The sequence below is a fragment of the Lolium rigidum genome, chromosome 1, assembly GCF_022539505.1.
Source record: "Lolium rigidum isolate FL_2022 chromosome 1, APGP_CSIRO_Lrig_0.1, whole genome shotgun sequence".
Taxonomy (NCBI): domain Eukaryota; kingdom Viridiplantae; phylum Streptophyta; class Magnoliopsida; order Poales; family Poaceae; genus Lolium; species Lolium rigidum.
Window position 1 is genome coordinate 20064332 of NC_061508.1, and position 24827 is coordinate 20089158.

Sequence of the window (24827 nt, forward strand, 5' to 3'; positions counted from 1 at the left end):
ACTCCGTCACCAACAACCTTCACGTGGCCCTTGACTCCTACTGGTTCGATAACCTTGGTTTCTTACTGAGGGAAAACTTGCTGCTGTACGCATCACACTTTCCTCTTGGAGTTCCCAACAGACGTGTGCTTCACGCGTTATCAATATCTCATGGATAATTGTCAACACAAAGTAATATAATAAGTGCAATAAGCAAGCATGTAAGAATCAATGCACACAGTTGACACAAGTGTTTGCTTCTAAGATAGAAAGAAGTAGGTAAACTGACTCAACATAAAGTAAAAGAAAGGCCCTTCGCAGAGGGAAGCATGGATTTAATCATGTGCTAGAGGTTTTTAAGTTTTGAAATCATAAAGAGAGCATAAAAATAAAGTTTTGAGAGGTGTTTGTTGTTGTCAACGAATGGTAGTGGGCACTCTAACCCCCTTGTCAAACAGACTTTCAAAGAGCGGCTCCCATGAAGGACGTTATCTCTACCAGCAAGGTAGATCATCCCTCTTCTCTTTTGTTTACACATGTATTTTAGTTTTATTTATAGATGACACTCCTCCCAACCTTTTGCTTTCACAAGCCATGGCTAACCGAATCCTCGGGTGCCTTCCAACATTTCACATACCATGGAGGAGTGTCTATTGCAAAATTAAGTTGCTTACTCATAAATCAGGGCAAAACATGTGAAGATAATTATTAATGAAAGTTAATTAATTGGGGCTGGGCACCCCGTTGCCAGCTCTTTTTGCAAAATTATTGGATAAGCGGATGTATATGCCACTAGTCTAATGGTGAAAATCTGCCCAACAAGATTGAAAGATAAAACACCACATACTTCCTCATGAGCTATGAAACATTCACACAAATAAGGAGTAATAAAGTTTTGAATTGTTTAAAGGTAGCACATGAAGTATTTACTTGGAATGGCAGAAAAATACCACATAGTAGGTAGTTATGCTGGACACAAATGGCATAGGTTTTGGATGCACGAGAAGCATTCCCTCCCAGTACAAGGCTTTGGCTAGCAAGGTTGTTTGAAGCAAACACAAGTATAAACCGGTACAGCAAAACTTACATAAGAACATATTGCAAGAATTATAAGACTCTACATTGTATTCCTTGTTGCTCAAACACTTTTACCAAAAAATATCTAGACCTTAGAGAGACCAATCATGCAAACCAAATTTCAACAAGCTCTACGGTAGTTCTCCACTAATAGGTTTAAACTACATGATGCAAGAGCTTAAACATGATCTACTTGAGAGCTCAAAACAATTGCCAAGTATCAAATTATTCAACAAAATATACCAACTACCACATGAAGCATTTTCTGTTTCCAACCAAATAACAATAAGTGTTGCGGCTTTCAGCTTTCACCATGAACATGAAAAGTAAAACGAAGAACACAAGTGTTCAAATGAAAAAGTGGAGCGTGTCTCTCTCCCACACAAGCATGTTAGGATCCGATTTATTTAGAAAACTAAAATAACAAACGAGAATTAAAAGCACACGGACGCTCCAAGTAAAGCACATAAGATGTGACGGAATTAAAATATAGTTTCACTAGAGGTGACCTGATAAGTTGTTGATGAAGAAGGGGATGCCTTGGGCATCCCCAAGCTTAGACGCTTGAGTCTTCTTGAAATATGCAGGGATGAACCACGGGGGCATCCCCAAGCTTAGACTTTTCACTCTTCTTGATCATATTATATCATCCTCCTCTCTTGATCCTTGAAAACTTCCTTCACACCAAACTCAAAGCAATCTCATTAGAGGGTTAGTGCATAATCAAAAATTCACATGTTCAGCAAGGATACAATCATTCCCAACACTTCTGGACATTACCCAAGGTTACTGAAATTTAATGGAGCAAAGAAATCCACTCAAACACAGTAAAAGAGACAATGCGAAATAAAAGGCAGAATGTGTCAAAAACAGAACAGTCCGTAAAGACGAATTTTTTCGAGGCACTTAACATGCTCAGATGGAAAAGCTCCAGTTGAATGAAAGTTGCGTACATATCTGAGGATTACTCATGAATTTTTTCAGAATTTTTAGATTTTTATACAGAGAGAAAAGCTCAAATTCGTGACAGCTAAAAATCTGTTTCTGTGCAGAAATCCAAATCTAGTATCAACTTTCTATCAAAGACTTTACTTGGCACAACAATGCAAGAAAATAAAGATACAAAGATATTGCTACAGTAGTAACAAGCACCTTGACTCAAATATAAAACAAAAATTGCAGAAATAAAATAATGGGTTGTCTCCCATAAGCGCTTTTCTTTAACGCCTTTCAGCTAGGCGCAGAAAGTGAAACTCAAGTAACATCAAGAGAAGAAGCATCAACATCATAATTTTCCTTAAAACATAACTTGTCGCAAAAGGTATCTTAGATGCTCCATTATCTAAATTTCCCATAGTGGTACTAAGGGTTTTATCAATTTTAAGCTCATAATGATTCTTTGGCTTTGGCATCTTAGGGACACACATGAACTTTTGCTCCTTACCCACATAAGCTTTCTCATTAAACTTAAGAGAAGAAAAAGTTGAACCCAAGGTTCCCATAGCTTCTTCAAGTTCACCAACCCTATGGGTTTGATTATCATGGATAGCACAAGTTTCTAAGACAGCAATTCTTTCATTAATTCCTCCTAGGGATTTATCAAGTTTATCAATATTATCAAGTAATATTCCCAATTTAGTCTCAACACTTGGAAGATTTTTCTCTATGGCCTCCAACTTTTTCATGACATCCTCAAGAGAGATTTCAATTTTAGCTTCATTAACAGGTGGTATTCCAACTAGACTCTCAATGATGTAACTAGCTTCTAAAGCAGGAGTACCTAGGAAATTACCCCCTGTAAGAGTATCAAGAACATACCCTATTCCAGCTAGAGATACCAACATAAAAGTTCTTAAGGACGATAATAGTGAAGTGTTTCTTAGTGCACCTATGATGAGCATCACTAATTCTATACCAAGCATCTTTAAAACTTTCTCCCCCTTGTTGCTTAAACGAACGAACTTCAACTTCAGGACTACTCATTTTAGCAATAATAAAAATAAATAAAGCAAAACCAAATTAAATAAAGTAAAACAAGTAACTAATTTTTGTGTGTTTTTGATATAAAGAAAGCAAACAAGATAGAAAATAAAATAAAGCAAGACAATAAACAAAGTAAAGAGATTGGGTGTGAGAGACTCCCCTTGCCCGGCAACGGCGCCAGAAAAGTAACTGCTTGTGACGGTAAAGCACACGTCCGTTGGGAACCCCAAGAGGAAGGTATGATGAGTACAGCAGCGAGTTTTCCCTCAGTAAGAAACCAAGGTTATCGAACCAGTAGGAGACGAAGATCACGTGAAGGTTGTTGGTGAAGGAGTGTAGTGCGGCGCAACACTAGGGATTCCGGTGCCAACGTGGAACCTGCACAACACAATCAAACTACTTAGCCCCAACTTAACAGTGAGGTTTTCAATCTCACCGGCTTGCTGAAAACAAAGGATTAAACGTATGGTGTGGAAAATGATGTTTGCTTGCAGAAAACAAAAGAGAACAATGATTGCAGTAGGTTGTATTTCAGATGTAAAAGAATGGACCTGGGTCCACAGTTTACTAGTGGTGTCTCTCCAATAAGATAAATAACATGTTGGGTAAACAAATTACAGTTGGGCAATTGACAAATAGAGAGGGCATAACAATGCACATACATATCATAATGACTACTATGAGATTTACTTAGGGCATTACGACAAAGAACATAGACCGCCATCTAGCATGCATCTATGCCTAAAAAGTCCACCTTCGGGTTAGCATCCGCACCCCTTCCAGTATTAAGTTGCAAGCAACAGACAATTGCATACTGTGCGTAATGTAAACAATACAAATATCCTTAGACAAAGCATTGATGTTTTATCCATAGTGGCAACAACATATCCACAACCTTAGGGGTTGCTGTCACTCCCCAGATTCAATGGAGACATGAACCCACTATCTAGCATAAATACCCCCTCTTAGAGTTACAAGTATCAACTTGGCCAGAGCCTCTACTAGAAACGGAGAGCATGCAAGATCATAAACAACACATATAAGATAGATCAATAATCAACTTGACATAGTATTCCATATTCATCGGATCCCAACAAACACAACATGTAGCATTACAATAAGATGATCTTGATCATGATAGGCAGCTCACAAGATCTAAACATGATGGCACAATAGGAGAAGACAACCATCTAGCTATCTGCTATGGACCCGTAGTCCAAGGATGAACTACTCACGCATCAGTCCGGAGGCGGGCATGGTGATGTAGAGCCCTCCGGTGATGATTCCCCTCTCCGGCAGGGTGTCAGAGGAGATCTTCTGAACCCCCCAAGTTAGAATTGACGGCGGCGGCGTCTCTGGAACTGTTCTGGTATTTTGGCTCTCTGTACTAGGGTTTTCGGGGACGAAGGAATAAATAGGCGAAGGGGCAGCGTCGGGGGAGCCAGGGGGCTCCCTCCCCACGTCACGGCGCGGCTGTGGGCCCCCCCGCGCCGCCATATGGGGAGGGGCCCCTGCTGGCCTTCCTCGACTCCTCTTCGGTCTTCTGGAACACTCCGTGGAAAATTGGGCAGTGGGCTTTTGTTTCGTCCAATTCCGAGAATATTTGTAAAACAACTTTTCTAAAATAAAAAACAGCAGAAAACAGGGACTGGCACTGTGGCATCTTGTTAATAGGTTAGTCCCAGAAAATGCATAAAAACATTATAAAGTGTGAATAAAACATGTAGGTATTGTCATAAAACTAGCATGGAACATAAGAAATTATAGATACGTTGGAGACGTATCACCCAGATCTGGCCCAACCTCCATGTCGCTGCCGCCCAGCAGATCTGCTCATTCCGGATCCCGCCACCCGACATCACCGTCCCAGGGAAGGCTCGGGCGGACCGTCGCACCCTCTAGTCATCGGCCGAGGAAGGGTCGCTGCCACGCCACCAGGGCTTCACCCGGGAGCGCCTCGAGCGCCGGCGGCGGGGGAGGAGAGTGCCGGGGAAGGGTCGAGAAGGACCGCCGCCGGCCACCCTGGCGCGGCGCGGCTCCGCCTCGCTGGGGCAAGAGGGGTTCGGGAGAGTGGTTCCAAAGTTCAGGTAGGGTTCTCGGGAGAGGACAAGGGTGGGTTAGGAGTATATGATCTTGAATTTAGGAACACCTTCTCAGTAAATGGTTAGTTAAAATTCATATGGGACGTTGTATGGCAAGACTTTCTATGGGACAGTATGCGGACTCCAAATCTGTCTCGTTGGTCCAATGAAAACAAAGAAATCTTATTTTAGGCTACTTTAACAAAGTTCCAAATAATATTCCGAGTTTTGAACATTTCCATGAAGGATGGGTCTCAAGTACTCCCTCCGATCCCTTTTAATTGACTCGGATTTACTATAGTAAATCCGAGTCAATTAAAAGGGATCGGAGGGAGTAATATTTTTGGAGTATACTTGGTTAGAAAATACGCCTATATACGAACAATGCCCAAGAGTCTATTTCATATATTTATGCGCAGCGCTGAGGTTTTCGGTGTTTCTCATCCGAATGAAACCTTATTGGGGCCATGACTAGGCCGACTAGATTACGTTCACCTCGGGAGAAGTATGAATGAGTTTAGATGACATCTTCACTAAAACCGGGGAATTTGAATAAAATTACCAGACCATGCAGTAATTAACAATGACACATCCAAGAATAGAAAGAAATTATGTAAGCTAAAAGTAATGGGCATCTCCGGAAAGTAGCATTGCAAGTGATAATCTTGCTAAACTGGGAAGCAGAGTAAAAATGTGTCTATTGCTACCATCATGAGTCGATCAAACACCTCTTTTTGGGTGCAAATTTGCTCGAAAGGTGCGGCCCATCGTTCGAATTTCTAACCTTGTAGTGTGCCAACCATGTTAAGGAACCGGCTACTTGATATTCATTACGAATTTACTACTAATATCATTTGGGGAGACGGTCTTGTGTTGGGCCCTTTTGGTTATGCTGGAATGATATAGTGCTTGGTAAAAGAAGGTTTCTTCTCTATTGTAGATTATATAGTCGTGCATGCATTGCCTTTTTTATGTGGTCTTTGCTTCAGCACCAAAACATATATGGACCACGACTCTCCATATGGACCACTTTTTCTAAGTGTCGACTTCGACTCGCAGAACTCCAACGAGCTCATGGTCCACGACTCTCCACCGGCTGCTACCGTCGAGCTGTTTGTTCGCCCACAGTCGCCTCTACTACCATGTCCCGCTCCGGCGTCACCGCAACCACGCCCGAACAAGGAGCAGCCGCCTTCCGATGCTAGGCGCAGCGCTCGCCTCGGAAGCAAGCCAAAGATGCATGCCATGGACAAGGCCATCCAAGTGTTGAACTCCAAGATGGGAGTTGCTGCTCAAGGAGTGTCGCTACTGGAAGCCAGGAAGGCGTACATGGACAAATTCAAGACCCAGCTTCCGGAAAAAACGATTGACGGACTTGCCAAGCTTTTCAAGCTCAATATCCGCAGCATGACTGAAGCGGACGAGTCGCTCATCGCTATGGGAGGCCCAGGGGGCTGCGAGACTGCTCTGCAGGGCCTGTTCATCTAGGCGAAGGCTGTTTTTATCTCTTCCTGTTTTTCGCTTGTGGACGGTCGTTTGTATCTCTGTTTATCTATCCTGGTGGCGTGGACGCTTTTGAAGTCACCTTTTTTTATCTCTGCCTGTTTCTATCGCTGCTCAGTCACGTTTCTGGACAAGATGATTGGACCAAATCTGTCCATTGCTGATTGGAACACCCGTGGACTTAATGATCAAGGCCGTAAAGATACAGTTCACGCTTTCTTCACGGATACCCTTTGTCACATTGCTTGTATCCAAGAGACCAAACTCGACCACATTGACCAACAGACTGCGTCTTATATCGGAGGCTTTAGACTCCGATCCTTCGCGCACCGACCAGCCATTGGCACCCGGGGAGGCATCCTCTTGCTCTGGAATGATGATCATGTGGAAATTTCAAATATTCATATCGGCACTCATCTGATCTCGGCAAACGTCACCATCCGCCTTTGCGGCACCTCTTTCAAGCTGACAACGGTTTACGGACCTAGTGATCACTCCGAGAAGGAAGCTTTCCTGACAGAAGCAATTGCTGCAAAACCTTCTGATGACTCTAAGTGGCTCATTATCGGGGACTTCAATCTTATTTATCAAGCGGAAGATAAGAATAATGGCAACCTAAACTTTCGTCTGATGGGTCTTTTCAGGAGAGCACTCGCCACTTGTCATTTGAAGGAGTTGAAACTTCAGAACAGAAAATTCACGTGGAGCAATGAAAGAGAGACCCCAACTCTTGTGCGTTTGGACCGGGCTTTCTGTAACGCAGGTTGGGATTTGGATTTCGAAAATCATGTTCTCCACGCCCTGTCGTCTTCCCTTTCGGATCATTGCCCCCTTCTCCTCTCCAACCAAAGCGGCCCGAAGAAACCACCAATCTTCCGTTTTGAGTCCTTCTGGACCAAAATGCCCGGTTTTAAGGAGACGGTCCAACTTGCTTGGTCTGCGCCTTCTACACACACTCAGCCGGTTTACAGTATAAATCACAAGCTGAAGGCCACGGCGTTGGGTCTGAAATCTTGGAGCAAAAGTCTCTTCTCCGATTGCAAGCTTCAACTTCTCATGGCTTTGGATGTTATTCTGCAACTGGACATTGCACAAGAATCTCGAGTTCTCTCTCCTGATGAAAGAAACCTCCGCGCCGACCTCAAGAAACGGGTTAAAGGTCTTGCTGCCCTGGAACGGTCTCGTAAGCGCCAAGCTTCCAGAATTCGATACCTTCGGGAGGGTGATGCAAACACAAAATTCTTCCATCTTCGAGTTAATGCTAGGAAGCGCAAAAACCACATCCTTAGACTCAAGCATAATGATGGTTGGGCTGCAACACATGAAGAAAAAGACAAGCTGATCTTCGATCATTTCTCACAGACCCTAGGTCGGCCCCCTCCCCGCTTGCTGGACTTCAACTGGGAAGCCCTGAATCTCACTCATCATTCTTTAGAAGACCTGGATCTTCCTTTCGCTGAGTTTGAGATAAAAGAGGCCATCTTTGACATGCCTTCGGACAAGGCCCCGGGACCAGACGGCTTCTCTATGGCTTTCTTCCGCACCTGCTGGGACATTATCAAAGATGATCTTATGAAGGTCATCAACGCCTTTTCTGAACAATCGGCACGCAATTTCCACATCATCAACACCGCAAACTTGGTGCTTCTACCTAAGAAGGACGGAGCAGATTCCATTACTGATTTTCGGCCTATTAGTCTTATCCATGTGATCCCGAAGATCATTGCGAAAGCTATGGCTCGTCGCCTCAGCCCGAAGATGAATGAGATCGTTTCTCGCAGCCAAAGCGCTTTCATAAAGTCCAGAACTATTCATGACAACTTCATGTACGTCAGAAACACTGCCCGCAAGCTTCACCGCAGCAAGGTCCCATCTCTTCTCATCAAGTTGGACATCGCCAAGGCGTTTGACTCGGTTCGTTGGGATTATATCTTGGATCTCTTACAACGTCTCGGCTTTCCCCAGAGATGGCGTGCTCTTTTGACGACCCTCTTCTCCACGGCATCCTCACGGGTCTTACTTAATGGATTTCCGGGAAAGGAAATTCCTCATGGACGCGGCCTCAGACAAGGAGACCCCCTCTCGCCTCTTCTTTTTGACATTGTCATAGACCCGCTTCAGAGAATTTTAGAGAAGGCTACGGCTTCTGGGCTTCTTCATGCTATGCCGGGCAATCTGTTGGGACCTCGAATTTCGTTATATGCCGATGATGCGGTCATATTCCTGACTCCTACAGTGCATGATCTTGCTGGGCTTACAAGCGTCCTTCAACAGTTCGGGGAGGTTACTGGTTTGATGACCAATGTGGCGAAGAGCTCCATCACCCCCATTCAATGTTCTAGCATCGACCTGGATGAAATACTGACAAACTTCCCAGCAGCCATGGCCTCCTTCCCCATAAAATATTTAGGTCTGCCTATTTCTCTTGGACGGCTCAAGCGGGCAGATCTTCAACCCTACATCGACAAAGCGGTTGCACGCCTGAACCCTTGGAAAGGCAGATTCCTCAACCGCGCTGGTTGTACCGCTCTGGTTAAGTCGGTGCTCTCCTCTATGCCAATCTTCCTGTTGACGGCCTTGAAGGCAGACAAGGGCATTCTTAAGGCCTTCGCAAAGATCAGTCGAGGCATGCTTTGGGCATGTAAGGAGGCAGTCAGCGGAGGGAAGTGCAAGGTCAACTGGCAAAAAGTGTGCCGACCCAAGGAACTTGGCGGTCTTGGGATCCTGGATTTGGAGAAATTCTCTCGTGCCCTAAGGCTCCGCTGGCTTTGGTACGAATGGACTGCCGCAGATAAGCCGTGGGTGGGTTCAGAAACACCAACTGATGCTTCGGATTTGGACCTCTTTAATGCTGCTACTACAGTCACTATCGGCGATGGCGCAAAAGCCTCCTTCTGGTCTTCTTCCTGGCTAAATGGCACCCCACCTAAAGACCTGGCCCCTCTAATATTTGTGGCTTCTAAGAGGAAAAATCGGACTGTCCGAGACGCCCTTGAAGGTTTTAACTGGGTGGCTGACATTTCAGTGGAGGCTTTCACCGTCGAGCATATAGAGCAATATGTTCGTCTTTGGGATCTTCTTTCGGTTGTCCAACTTTCTCCAGGCACTGAAGACTCCATAGTTTGGACGCTGACTCCCAATGGGTGCTATACGGCCAGCTCTGCATACAAAGCCCAGTTTTTGTCTGCTTTGCCTTGCTCCTTTGGTAACATCGTTTGGAAGACTTGGGCCCCACCAAAATGCCGTTTCTTCGCGTGGCTTGCGGTACAAAACCGCCTCTGGACTGCTGACCGCCTTGCCAAACGAGGTTGGCCACATCAACCTACTTGCCAACTATGCAGATGCTCTCCTGAAACAGCTCGGCACTTGCTCTTCGAATGCCGCTTCTCTAAGAGAATTTGGAATGCCGCGGCTTCCTGGCTGGATTGTCCGGACCTTATCCACTGCCTCGGTGCGGGAAGATCTAAAGTGATAGACTATTGGCATGCTATCGCTAAAACCCCCACCTCCTCTCCCAAAGGTCTACGAACCGCAATCATGCTTATCAGCTGGGAGATTTGGAAAGAGAGAAATGAGAGAGTCTTCAACAACAAATCTTCCTTGCCCTCGATTGTCATGGAGAAGATCGGGGAAGAAGGAAAGGATTGGGTCCTTGCCGGCGCGAAGAACTCCGGCGGAGCTTTTAGGCTGACCGTGTTTTGTTTTGTTCCTTTCCGGGCGGGTTTTTCTTTTCCTGCCTTCTCTTTTTCTTTTATGGATCTTGCCATCCCCTTGTTTGCTTCTCCTATATTAATATAAGGCAAAGGCTTTTTTGCCCGTTTCAAAAAAAAACATATATGGACCTCTTTACAATGCTATTTATCCAGTTGGAGCGACCAGCCAAGGAAGTGCTTAAATATGGATGGTGGACTAGTCTTAGAGCAACTCTAATGGAGTCTGTAAATAGGCGAACTGTATTTCGCGCTTACATGCCACTGAAAATAACTTTTACGGTTTAAAAACATGTCGCGTGGAACGGAGCCAGCAAGTCTACAATCTGTAGGCATTGATAAGTTAATCCCTTGTCAATTGGCACCGTCTGTGGGGATTGGAGGTGACAAGGTTCTGATCTCGATGGCACAGTCAACATCGTCAACATCATCGTCAGCAGCAAGCAACATCATGGAAGGAGGTAAACAAGCGCAGCCCGATCTCATTGATTTTGTTACTCACAACCATGTTTGCGTGCATGCATATGCCCATCTGGAGAACTTGACGGAGATGACGTTTGGGATCACACCGTCTTTCGGCACTGATTTTTCCGGGACCGTTTGCGGCCAAATCCAACTTCTCGGGATCGCCGGAAACATCTGTTGAGTCAGGCGATGAAGTCTCGCAGCCACGCTGCGTCAAGCCCGCCCACGGCGGGGCACTCGAGGATCTATTCGAAGACATGACGTTCGATCGTTCACGGGATCCGATCTGGAGAATGACTCGGTGCAAAACTTCGACTCCATCAGCGACAACAACTCTACTTCCAGCAGAGAAGTCTTCGCTGATCGTTACGACGGTGTCGCTGATCCTGAGTCTGATGAAAACTTTATGATAGCAACACATCAAATCTGCATCATCACAGGTACAAATTGTGAAACAGAAGAAGAATCTGAGTCCTTCGATGAGTTGGGCAACCCATACATTGACCCCGCAAATCTCACGCGTGGGACAGGAACAAAATACGTCGGGACCGAACCACGTGAAAAAGTGAGCTTGCCACAGGAAGCATGGGATAGAGCGGCAAGAGCTATGGACTGCACGGAGCCGATGACCACGCAAGTTTCACCGACAGTACTTCAGGCGTATCAATATAAAATCGCCCGCTCTAGGCGCGAGTTAGAAAAACTTCGGCGCACACTTGATGCAAGAAAGGCTGCAGCAGATGCATCTAGCGAGCGCAGAAACAACCTGGGCCGGCACTCAGGAAGTTCGGTAAGCAATGGAGAAGGCCATCGAGGAAGAGCAAGGTCTAGATTGGCGGATATACTCGAAGGAGAATGGGATAACTTGATCCACAACCTCAACATGTCTTTCATGTCAATAGACACAAGAGGAAATATAATACCAAAAACTCCAGAGGCAGGATATTTGGTGGCACAAGCTTTCATACTAGCATCCAAACCCCAGCCACGGGATCCTCGCGCGTCATTGCACCAGATGGCTATGACAGGAGTCGGTGTTATGGGAGCAGCACTAGTAGGAAGGGAAATAGCACCACAACCCGAAAGTGCCCCTCGAAGAAATAGTCCAAGGCAAAATAGTCCTCGACGAACTGTAGCAGCAACACGAGATGCGCGAGATGCTCCAAGAGAAGGTGATGCAAGAAGCACCGTTGCTCAAGCTCGAATTGATAGAGCATGCGAGGAAAGAAATTGCTAAACCAGGGCACGAGAACGTCGGCGTACACCAGAAAATAGCGACGAAGACCTGTGTGGGCTCCCTTGCTTTACCCGAAGGGTTCGCAAGTGCCGTCCAGCTTCAAGTTACCTGACAACTATAAAAAGTTCGACGGGTTGCAAGATCCAGATGATTGGCTGGTAGATTATCTAGAGACAGTAAATTTGATGGGTGGAACAAGAGCAACAGCCATGCAAAGCATCCAAGTTCACCTCAGCGGAGCCGCAAGATCATGGATGAAGAAACTGCAAGAAGGATCCATAGAAAGCTGGGAAACTTTCAAGGACATGTTCATGAGGAACTTCAGATCAACGTGCAAAAAACCAGCGCCAATAGAGCAGTTAAGGACCTCCAAGCAAAAACCGGATGAAACGATGAGAGCGTATATCCAGCGCTGGAGCATCATCAAAAATGCGGCTGAGCATGTGTCTGATGAAAGAGTAATAGATGCGTTCATCGCAGGAATCCGAAGGAGGGACCTAATCGAAGAATGTGGAAGATCCAACCCGAGAACAATAGCAGATCTCATGGTGTAAGGGTATATTGCCCCTATGTGTGGTTTTGGTAATTAGTGACAACCCCTATGGACTAATGTTTTCATTGAGTTTATATGAAGGAATATTCCATAGGTACTACTTGTATTCCATGTGTTGGATTCAAGTATGGATGCCATGAAGATAAATATATACCTTGTGTATTGGCATCAAGATCATCCATTTAAAGATATATATGTGATATGATCAAGAAGAAGAAATGAAGATGGAGTTCTTATGTGGAACTCAATATTAGCCATGCTCTAGCTTATGTGATAAGCAACGAATGATCAAGATCTTGAGTGCTTGATTCCAAGTGAAGAATTCAAGTTATGGCTCTAAGTCGGTGTCATGATAGTCTCATAAGTTGAGCTATGGTTGACTAAGATTTAGAGCATGCAAAAAAAGAAGAATTCTATATACACCTCAAGATAGTATGATAGAGCATGAGAAGATACAAGGTTGACCAATACAAAGAGTGAAGAATAGATTCAAGTTTGGTCAACACATGAAGCATGAAGAATGTGCCATGAGAAGTCATGTGGTATGGTAAGCCGTGTCAATTATGCTTTATGAACTAACCCATCATATATGTTCCCTTGTGTTGTCTATGAGGGTTAGGTATCTTTCCATGAGCATGCATCAAAAGTGAGATCTCATATAGCCCATGAGAGGATGACGTCAAGTGGTGATCGTCATCAAGGTTGAGCTGGGCAAGTTCAAGTTGAGCATCTCAAGAGGAATATATGCTTGAAACTTGCCATCCATTTGGTGATAATGGACATGTGAATATGTGCATCAATGGAGCTTTCCCATCATGGTGTATGGGGGAGCATTTGTGAGTCTTCACGAAGCAACAATGATCAAGTGAGGCATTCCGGCTTGAGTGGAGCTTGAAGAGTTATCATCAAGATCAAGCGGTGTGCGCAAGGCAAAGGTATGGCATTCCTAGGTTTTCCTTTTACAGGTCTCAAGGTGGTTGCTGGGAGACCTGGTTATAGGATACATAGTCGCACTATCAAGAGGGGCTTTCGGTTGGGTAACTTGATCACATCATCTTAGGGAGCGCAACCCTTTGCATTATTTGCATTCCATAAATCTTATTGATTCTTGGTGTTTCTCTGGTTGATGTTCTTGAGCTTGTTTCTAGCTTTACAACAAGCCCAAGTTAATCGAAAACGGAATTCATATGCATCTTCTATTGCATTTTCATGCTTGGAGGTTTTACCGATGTCTCTTTTATATATAGGTTAAAACCTTTCATATTATGTTTCTTACTCAATAATTGGACTATGATGTTTATATGCATAATGTTCTCCTTCTTGAGCTTGCTTCCTCTCCATTCCCTCCTATGATTCTTGCATATTTTTGGGGGTTTTGAAAGAGGAGATCTAGATCTACAACCTCATCCAATCCATTCCTCCTCTAAGTGAGGGGATCTCTTGGGATCTAGATCTTGGATTCATTGTTGATTTCCTCTTTGTTCTTGCCCTCTAATCTCATCCTAGCATTTGTTGCTTTGGTGGGATTCGAGTGTAAAGGATTTGAACACCTCTAGTGTTCTTGCTTTGCATCATTGCATAGTGTTGAGCTCTCCACCATGATTAATTAGTTCAAGTGAGAGACCGTGAGCTTGTTACTCTTGGAGGGAGACCTCCTAGTTGGCTTGGCGGTTGGTGCTCCGGTGATCTCTTCAAGAAAGATTGTGAAGAGGTCCGGGCTTCTCCTTCGTGGAGCTTGTGAAGTGCTTTTGGAGCTTGCCATCTCCGGAGTGGAGGAAAAGCTAACCGTAAGGAAAGGGCCATTATCCTTCGTGGGTTTGGCTCGGAGAATAGGGTGAGCCTTCGTGGCGTTAGGGAATCCTTCGTGGGACCTCCACCCCTCCAAACCTGACGTACCTTCTTGCAAAGGAAGGGAACACGGGAATACATCCTCGTCTCCGCGTGCCTCCGTTATTTCTATACCCGAGCTTTCTTTCCTTGCGATAGCCATCGTGCTTGAAGTACATATATCTTGCTATCACTTGTGCTACATATATCTTGTGCCTATCTTGCTTAGCTCTAGTTGTTGTTGTTGCACTTAGTGAAGCCTAGCATATTTCGGATTTGTGCTTGTAAAATAAACGTTAGTTTAATTCCGCATTCTTACCAAGCCAAATCCTTAAGAGTTTTTAAAACGCCTATTCACCCCCCTCTAGGCGACATCTCTTCCTTTCACATGGTAATAGCGAATCGCTGGGCTGACGGAGAGGATGCTATTCACAGTAAGAGGCAAACGTCACCCGGCGAAGATCGTAACAGGAACAACAATCAAAATAGGCGATGTTACCGCAACTTTTCGGGCTATGACGGTCCCGGCCAAGTATCGGCTGGCTTCCGAGGAAACAGCGGAGGAAATCATTGTGATGATTATCACAGGAGCAAAAATCAACAAAGTGATCACATAGATGCACCAGGCTCCAGTAGGCAAAATAATCGACCCAGGTTTCCAAGACCATACAACGTGTCACCCGAGGATCTATTGAACGGGCCTTGCCAGATGCATTTTTACGTCGACAACGATGGTAGAAGACAGTCGGGTCACCTCCAGCAGGACCGTCGAACTTTCCAAGCCTTGCAAAGGGTGACAGAGACCAAGCAAGTAGAGGTAGTAAGAAGAGGGTACGTGCAAGGGCCAAGAAGTGAGGTACATGTACCACCACCGCCACCACCCGCAATTATGAGTGCAAATCGATCAGCATCAATTACAAATAGCGGCAGCTCCAGCTGCTAATGATGGTTTTACAAACACAAGGGGAGAAATGTCGATGATACAGAAGGGCAAGCCTTCGAATCGGTCGTAGAAGCTAATATCTCGACAAGTTTATATGGCAGTAACGAAACCTCCACAAACTATCAAGTATCTCAATTGGTCGTGACAGCCCATAGGATTCACTCAGGATGATCACCCACCTCAAGTTCCGCGACCAGGACAATCAACAATGATATTACCAGCGGTCATCGAAGGATACGAAGTCTCCCGAATATTCATGGATGGTGGAAGCAGTCTGAATCTCATGTACGCAGATACACTGCAGAAGATGAACATATCGTTGGCCAATCTGACGCCAATAGACACGCGTCTCCATGGTATCACACCTGAGAAGCCGAATTACCCTTTGAGCAAAATCCTATTGGACGCACAGTTTTGAACAAGGGAAAACTTTAGAAAGGAGAGACAGGAATTCAAAGTTATCGATTGGCCATCGCAGTATCACGCCCTACTAGGACGACCCGCATACGCCAGATTCATGGCTGTGCCGCATTACACATATCTTCTATGGAGGATACTTGGACCTTAGGGCCCAATCATAGTCAAAGGAAGTTTTGCTCTGGCGGATAAGTGCGATAAGGATTTTCACAAGCTTTCTGAAACATTTGGGATGCAAGCTGAGTACGAGGAGTCGAAACTAACCACTGATCATGATGTGTTGCCAGACGGGGGTAGATCCTTGCAGGAGCAAGCTTTCGACACCTCCAAGGATTCAAAAGAAATTCAGATCCACCCGACAAATCCTAAAAAGACGACAGCAATCTCTACCAACATGGACAGCGCATAAGAAGGCGCGCTCATCGAGTTCCTCCGTGAGCGCTGGGAAATATTCGCATGGTGCCCAGCTGACATGCCATGAGTACCCAGGGAATTTCCGAGCACGCCCTTAATCTAGATTCGAGAGCTAGACCCATCAGACAACCTTTGCGGCGTTTTTCTAAACCAAACCGCAAAGCTATGCTATCTGAAATCCATCGACTCCAAGAATCTGGTTTCATCAAGGTGTTGAAAACTGAAGCAACATGGGTCGCCAACCCAGTGTTGGTCCCGAAGAAAAACACTGAAGTCCTTCGCATGTGCGTCGATTTCACGTGTCTCAATAAACATTGTCCAAAGGATCACTTCCCCCTCCCAAGTATCGATCAAATTATCGACTCCACGGCAGGTTGCGAACGTCTTTACTTCCTGGATGCATACTCTGGTTACAACCAGATTCGACTGAAAGAAGGAGATGAAGTCAAAATAGCTTTCATAACCTCGTATGGCGTGTATTTCTACAGAACAATGCCTTTCGGGTTGAAAAACGCGGGAGCTACATACCAGAGGATGATGCAGAAGTGCTTAGCCACACAGATTGGCAAGAACGTCCAAGTATATATCGACGATGTGGTTATTACAACAAAGCAAGGGCCATCCCTCATTGATGATCTGGGAGAAACTTTCGACAACCTCAACAAGTTCCGTTTGAAGCTCAACCCGACGAAATGTTTCTTTGGTGTTCCTACGGGAGAACTCCTTGGATACTTGGTATCAGCCAGAGGGATCGAGGCCAATCCAGAGAAAATAGAAGCTATCTTAACAATGAGAAAACCAACCAAGCTCAAGGAGATACAACAGCTAACCGGGCGAGTCACGGCATTGAGCAGATTCGTCGCCAAGTTGGAAGAAAAAGCGTTGCCCTTTTACACGCTCATCAATCAAGGTGAAAAGTTCGAGTGGAATGAAGAAGCAGACAAAGCTTTCGAGCACCTGAAACGCACAATTTTGACACCACCTGTATTGGTGGCGCCACGAGACAAGGAGCCGTTGTTATTATACATAGCAGCCACACGTATGGTGGTTAGCACAGTCCTCGTGGTAGAAAGAGAGGAAGAGGAAAAAATACACGGAGTTCAGCGGCCAGTCTATTTTCTGAGCAAAGTTTTATCACCGTCTAAACAGCGCTACCCGCAGTATCAGAAGCTGGCATATGGAGTATTCATGTTAGCAAGAAAGGTAAGGCACTATTTTTCGACGCACCCGAAAATAGTGGTCAATGAGGCGCCCTTCTCGAATAAAGTCGCAAATTCTGTCGTACTTCGTCGCAGAGTGGATTGAACTCCAAAATACAGGACCCCAGATTTGTCGAGTACGTGGCATATGAACTTCTACGGGTCCAAGAGATTAGAAGGAGCTGGAGCGGGAGTAGTGCTGGTTTCACCACAGGGTGATAAGATGAAGTATATACTTCGGATGATCTCCCCAAATGCATCAAACAACGAGGCAGAATATGAAGCTCTTATTCATGGATGAAGATGGCAAAGGCGTGCGGCGCTACTCACCTCAAAATATTCGGCGACTCTCAGCTGGTGGCACAACAGGTGATGAACAAATGCGACACAGTCAATGACAACATGATAGCATATAAGGAAGTATACAATGAACTCGAGAAAACTTCGACGGTTGCAAGGTAAATCATGTTAGCAGACTCAGTAACGATGAGGCCGACGTTTTGGCAAACATCGGGTCGCAGTGTTTACCCATACCACCTGGAGTTTTTTCGGAGGAAATTAGTGAAAGGTCAACCAAGCCGAAGAAAATAGCGACGAAACAGCCGAAGAAAAAGGAGAATCCCAAGAAAGGCTTGGGGGCTGTAGCAGTCCCAGAATCTCATGTTTGTGAGGAAGAAGAAGAACCTGAAGAAGTCATGATGATAGAAATCCCATGGATGCAAACATACTTGGCTTACATCATGAAGAAAGAAATACTTGAGGATCCAGTGGAAGCAAGATGAGTCATTCGACGATCTAAGGCGTTTACTGTTGTCAAGGGAGAACTATACAAAAGAAACATATCAGGCATGCTGCAGAGGTGTGTTGCACCCGAAGAAGGGCGCACCATATTGAAGGATATACATGGAGGCATATGCGGCCACCACGCAAGCAGTCGAGCAATTGCAGCCAAGGCCTTTCGAGCTGGGTTTTACTGGTTGTCAGCCATAGAAGATGCGAAGGAAATTGTGCGTACTTGTGAAGCTTGCCAAAGATTCGTGGCCAAACCTCACTCTCAAGCCGAAGAATTAATGCCAATACCATTGCCATAGCCTTTCACACAATGGGGGCTCGATATGGTAGAAAAACTTCATAAGTCTTGGCCAGGAGGACACATATATTTGTTGGTGGTAGTCGATAAGTTCACCAAGTGGATTGAAGCAAAACCAATAACCTCGGTAGATGCAACATCAGCGGTAAATTTCATCAAGTTGGAAGACTACTTGTCCTCTCTTTTCACGAATATTTCTTCTGACTCTTGAACACAAGAAAGTAAGCAGGGAATGTATGTGCTAAACCTCCAACAAAATAAAAATTAGAGAGCAGAAAACATGTTTTTGAGCTATGCAATTCATGTCAACAATAATAATAAGGATGGGGTACCAAGTATATATCACGTATGAAGATATCTATGTGTCATGTGTTTGACCTCTTATGAGTAAATGTTGCCTCATTTTCTTGAATGCTAAGGACTACACCTCTCGTTTCACAACTTAGGGTTACCAAGACCTTTCAACATACATATTTCAACCAAGTATCGCAATGGGATACCTTCATGCCGCCTGTACAAAGAACCAAAGCAGATGTCTATCTCAACTATAGGCCATCCATACCAGGACAACATGAACAACAGACGTTGAGCATATCCTCTCTAACTCTCTCTCACTTTTTTTCTCATACTCTTTTTTATTTCTTTTTTCACTTACTTTTTTCACTCTTCCTATTGAGGATGCTCGTTGCTAAAAATTTCACCATGATTAAGCATGGCTTCGGTTAGCGACCCATTGCTCCTCTCTAACAATGTATGCGTACTTGCTTAAAATAACCTCCATTAATTGCACAAGAGATATCCATCAACAAAACAAAATAAATGATGATGAATGCAGGGTGCAATACCCCGATAGTGCAATGTTGAAAAACTTCCCCAGTAAACATGGTTACGGTCTAGCTCATTACTCATAATCGGTCAAACCCACAACATGCATAGTGGTATTTTGGTTCCACACATTTCTTTCTTATGAGCTTTAAATTACACAAAAAGAATATTTGGAAAAGGTTGGAGGCAAAACACACACATTATACTTGGCCTAGAAAGTGCTATATAGGTAGGTATGATAAACATTGGATTTGAGATGAGCATGGAAACAAGTCTATGCTTGTGTAACAATTCAAATATTTTGGCTAGCAAGAGGTCTAAAAGCATGCAATAGTATCCATAGACTATTCATTCATCATCAAACAATGATACTTAAAATTAAACATGTATGTATACTACCAAGAAGTAGCACTGAATAAGGAACATAAAAAAATCATCACTCAATAGAGCATGTGAAACTAATAGTACTATACATAATATAAATTTCAGCTTTTAATGCATCCATCTTCATATTTTTGTAACATGCAACTCAATTTCATGGAGGCATACAAGAATATGATAATATGTTTCAGTAGATCTTTACTAAGAATTTAAGGCATTTATCATGATGTTAATATTTATTTCAAAGCAAAACAAGACACAAAACTAATAAAAGACGCTCCATGTTTTTGCGAGAATTCTATGTTGCTCAAAAAACAAATTTAGAAGTGTGCAAACCGAGAAATTTAATATGAGTCCCGTGGGGTGCCTTGTGAATCCCCAAGCTTATGGTCTTCACCATTCTTGTATTTCTCTTGGTGTGGTGTTCTTCCATTCCATGTGAAAAAACTTCAACACAAAACTTTCTTCCCATTCTTTTCTATGGGGTGACATCAGTGGTACAAAGATATCATCCTTGATGCTATTTTATTCAAGAATAAAATTATATCTTCATGAACCAGAGAGAACATAATGTTACACTAATTCTAGTATATCAAAAGTTCCAAATAAAAATCATTTTGATAGTCAAAGGAATGGTTCTAACATTAAGATGCAGAATCTGTCCAGAATTTTTGCTGCAGCAAAACTAAACTTTTTGTACCACTTAGACGCGTCAGGAATTTTAGCCAAATTTTGTGCCTATAGAGGATGAAAATTTACAGCTACTGTGAATTTATAAAGATTTTAGGAGTTACCAAAAAATCACAAAAAATCGTGCACTAAAAACATCAACTCCCACTTTTGTTTTGCAACTTTTAACATTCAAATGGGAAAAAATAGTACTTTATTTAGAAACCAGAGAGTAAACAAAAACTAACATTCTACAGCAAGCATGCATAGGAAAAACCAAAAAAAAAACAAAGATAAATAAAAACATAGTCCCTGCAAACATTCAATGGGATCATGAAGGAAAAACTAGAACATGAGTTTGAAATGATTTACTTGAGATACTTGAAAGAAGAGGGGGATATGTGGGCATCCCCAATCTTATGATCTTGCTACTTCTGGTCCTCTACTTATTCCCCATCATATCAGGTTACTCAGCTGAAACAAAGAAATATTTTCATCTCCATGATACTCCAATGCCTACAAAATAGTAAGTTTTCCAAACAAATGATATGATAATTTCTACCAACATGGGAACTATATTAATCATTGGGAAACCATTTTATTCAAAAAGCTAACATATATAAAGAAAGGAAACACTTTTTTTTGTTTTACTATAGGAAGAGTTTTAATGATATAGACTTTGCAACGGTTCCATTGGCATGAACAACACAAGCTCAAGGTCGACCCCAATTTCTTCATTGATCACCCTTCTCATTTACTCTTCCATACTTTATTTTTTATTTTATTAAAACTTATAAACTCACTAGTATGTAATAAGAAGTAAAGTTATTTAACAAGGACATAAAATTGTGCTCAAATTAAAAGTTATTTGAAAGCATATGGAGCACACCAAAAGATTTGAAACCATTAGCTTTTAAGTCTAACTCTCTTCGTATGCATTTGAATTTTATATATGAATAAATAACAACAACTAAATGGTAGCCAATGCATATAATGACCAGCAGCTTGCATTTTAAATAACATGAATACATAAAGAGGGCTCTTATATCTTCCTATTTCATAATATTTATAAGCATCAAGAGTAAACCCAATAATATAGTTGTGAATAGAATCACTACATAAAGAAAAAACATTGATGTGTGCAGGGAGAACTAATAGTTAAGGATATCAATGATCGAACTTTTAAATTTAGAAGTTACATGGCAAGTTTCGTGTTCACAAATGAAGGTGTCTAACTCAGAGGCTGCCATATAAATAAGAAATTGATCTACTTGTTCCATCACTAAAATAGCATAATCACACCTATTATAACATATTCTTCATGGGATCTGAAATTCAAAGTGTCTAAAATCTTGTTGAGAGAAACGGTTTTTATCTTCATGATAGTCAAGAAACTCAATAGCAATATAATTTAAAACTTTCAAGCAATGTTCTAATAATACCCCTTCTTGTGATTCTCTATGTTTCTTAGCAATCTTAGCTGCATTCAAGTAAATAAACAAAGTGTCACTGATATTCATACTTGTGATCATAACAGGATTATTTTTGGTATTTTCCATTTTCTAAAATAAAGGTACTAAAATTAAACTAGCAATGCAAGCAAGAATAGAAGCCTAGCGCTACGCTCTCCGGCAACGGCGCTAGAGAAGTATCTTGATAACCCCCAGGTGCAAGGGATCACCGCAATATAATTTGATTAGTATTTGAGTGTCGAACCCATGAGGAGCTAAAGGTAAACTAACTACTCTCTAAAGCCATATAACCCACTTATATGGCCTTCTATGCAAAGCTAGGAGATATGGTCTGTGTGTAGAGATTTTACTAGAAACTATAAGTGCTACAAATAAAATGCAATGAGTAAAACAAATGCAAGGAAAGTAAAGTGCAATAAAGTAAAATGCAATGAGATGAAGGGAAGTGAAGTTACTCAAGAGAGAAAATGTTCAGGAAAATTGCTATTTCATTTGTGTGGTTATCATAATTAGTGAATCTCATTATAGTCCTTATAGTGTTTCTTCTAGAGAGGAGTCATAGATAGGTGTGGCCATGCATATGCCAAAATACACGCCTAGTGATTGATCCTAAGGCCATAGGTATGAGCAAACAAAGAAATTATTAAGACATGAAGTCCAACCACCAATGTAAGTTTAAAGGGTCCCCATTATTGGACCCATGTTTGATTAATCATGATTAATACTACATGCATGTTTAGAAATTAGGACAAGGTTTCTGTCAGCTCGTGCTATCCCTCTCCCTATCATCATGCAACGGTGACAATCTTATGCATCCCCCGACATATGTGTGCACTCATATATCAGTACAAAAGATCATCATAGAAGATAACAAATACTTATATGCAACCATCACAAAGTATCTCACAATTTTCAAGAACAAGTCACTACTCAAACAAAGTAATAGAGGTACAATACATCATGGGAAAACGATAGATTGTCTCACACATCATGTTTGCCAAGAGATTACAAGGGGTAGAAGAAGATGGTACTACCGTAGATAATGATGGAAGTATAGAAGATGGTGCCGATGCCTTCATCGGAGGGAGGTGGAGTCCACCGAAGGTGATTCCGGCAGCGTTTCCCCCCTTCGATCTCCGCCGGCTGTGGCCTGCTGACTCTCTGTTTCTGTATTTTTGATCTCCACCGCCGTAGCCTCGACGACCCCCCCCCCTTCGTTCGTCTCGAAAATTTCGAAGTGTGACCACTGACCTTGCCCTTTTTGGAGTCCCGTAGCTCATGTAATGTAAAAAAACACAAAAAAATGGCGTTGTGTGCCAAACTGAATTAGAACCGGGGGATGGGGATTGTTTAGAAAATCCCCTAAAAGATCATAAAACATAAGAATAACATTATACAAATATATAGTAATATGTTGCAATAAAGTGCAAAGTTCATGTATGCATTTTACGTGCATCAGTAGCAAGTAGGTTTTCTTGGAGAACATGTTTGTCCTTCCTATTCTCTGGTGCTTCCATTCACAAATATGATTCTTGTTTCACTTTCCCTTATTTTCCGTGGGAGAACGATGTTGCACTTCCACAACGACTCGGCACCAACTTGGGATGGAGCAGAAGGTCGGTCTGATTCTATAGTTGGGTTTCGTTTTGTCAGTTTGTGTAATGGGCCTACTGGATGTGACCTCACCTCATGCTAGAACATGGACTCAATGTTGAACTCATTTTTAGTTATTCTTCAGCATTCTTCTCATTGATTTTGAGACTTACAGCTGTCACATTTTGGTTTCCTATAAAAATGTGTCTGTTTCTAAATTGTAAAACAGCTAGCTGTTCAATAATCACCCAAGAAACTAAACACCGAAAAGTAAAACAAAATCGCGCAGCGCTGTAGATGTTCGAATTTGTACATCTACGGTACCAAATGGCCTACTTGTCTAATCAAGAAGCGAAGAGCATGGAGGTGATGTTTCGCACATAGGTGCATATGAATCTACTATATAAAATGCAGGAAAAACAAAAATGTAAAAAAATCCGAGATAAATTTCGCATGTACATACGGATAGAATGTCTAGATGTACATGCGCAATTTTATTTCAGAATTTTCTGATATTTCAAAATGTGTTCAGTGGGTTCATATGCAACGTGTGAGCCAAAATAAATATGCCCAAAAAACACCGGCTTTTATATATGTATAATAATAATATAAAGGAAAAAAGGTAGCTAGGCATTTGGACCTGACCAAATAGTTTATCACGGCTGCCCCGGTAAAGTTGCAAGCAATTAAATATTTCTACCTTGTACTAGTACCTCGAATGGTAGCTGGTCAGTGCACTCAGATCCTCTTTAATAATTGGGGAACACGTCACCTGACATTGATAACAACCACTAATAACAATATGAATGTGGGGCATGCATATATTATGCGTACAAACTCTCATCCCGTTTTATGAAAGAAATTGTTGGGAGACAAGCAAGCTGCTATTACGATTGGCAAGTTGAAAGCAGAGCCGGCTTGCTCTTTCTTTTTTTCCTTTTCCCAGAGGCAGAGCCCACTTGCGTGTCTTCTAAGAGTATCTCTAGCATGTACCCATCTAAAATCCTGAACTCACACGGATGAGGTTAACTGCATCGCACGTTTTCACGTTAGAAACTGCTGAAGCGACAGAGCAAATCCCCATTTTGAACCCTAGACTTGATTTCTTATAATTTTGATGTCATAAATTTAGAACATCTGCAATAATTCACAAACATATGCAAATTAAAATAGGAACTAAACATTACTAAAAACTACAATTAAGCTATCTCACGATTCATCAATACATCACAGGGACTTGGGGTGTCTTCTTCGGCAACCGCGATGGCGGCTGAGCTTCACGCGTCCTCGTCGTAGCCACACGGCGCGCCATCTTCGAGCGGATTGACGCATGCTTCACCCTCCAGATTCCGTGTGCCTCTCCTCCCTGTCGGCATTACGGGTGCGCTTGGCCTTCTCCCACATGTCGG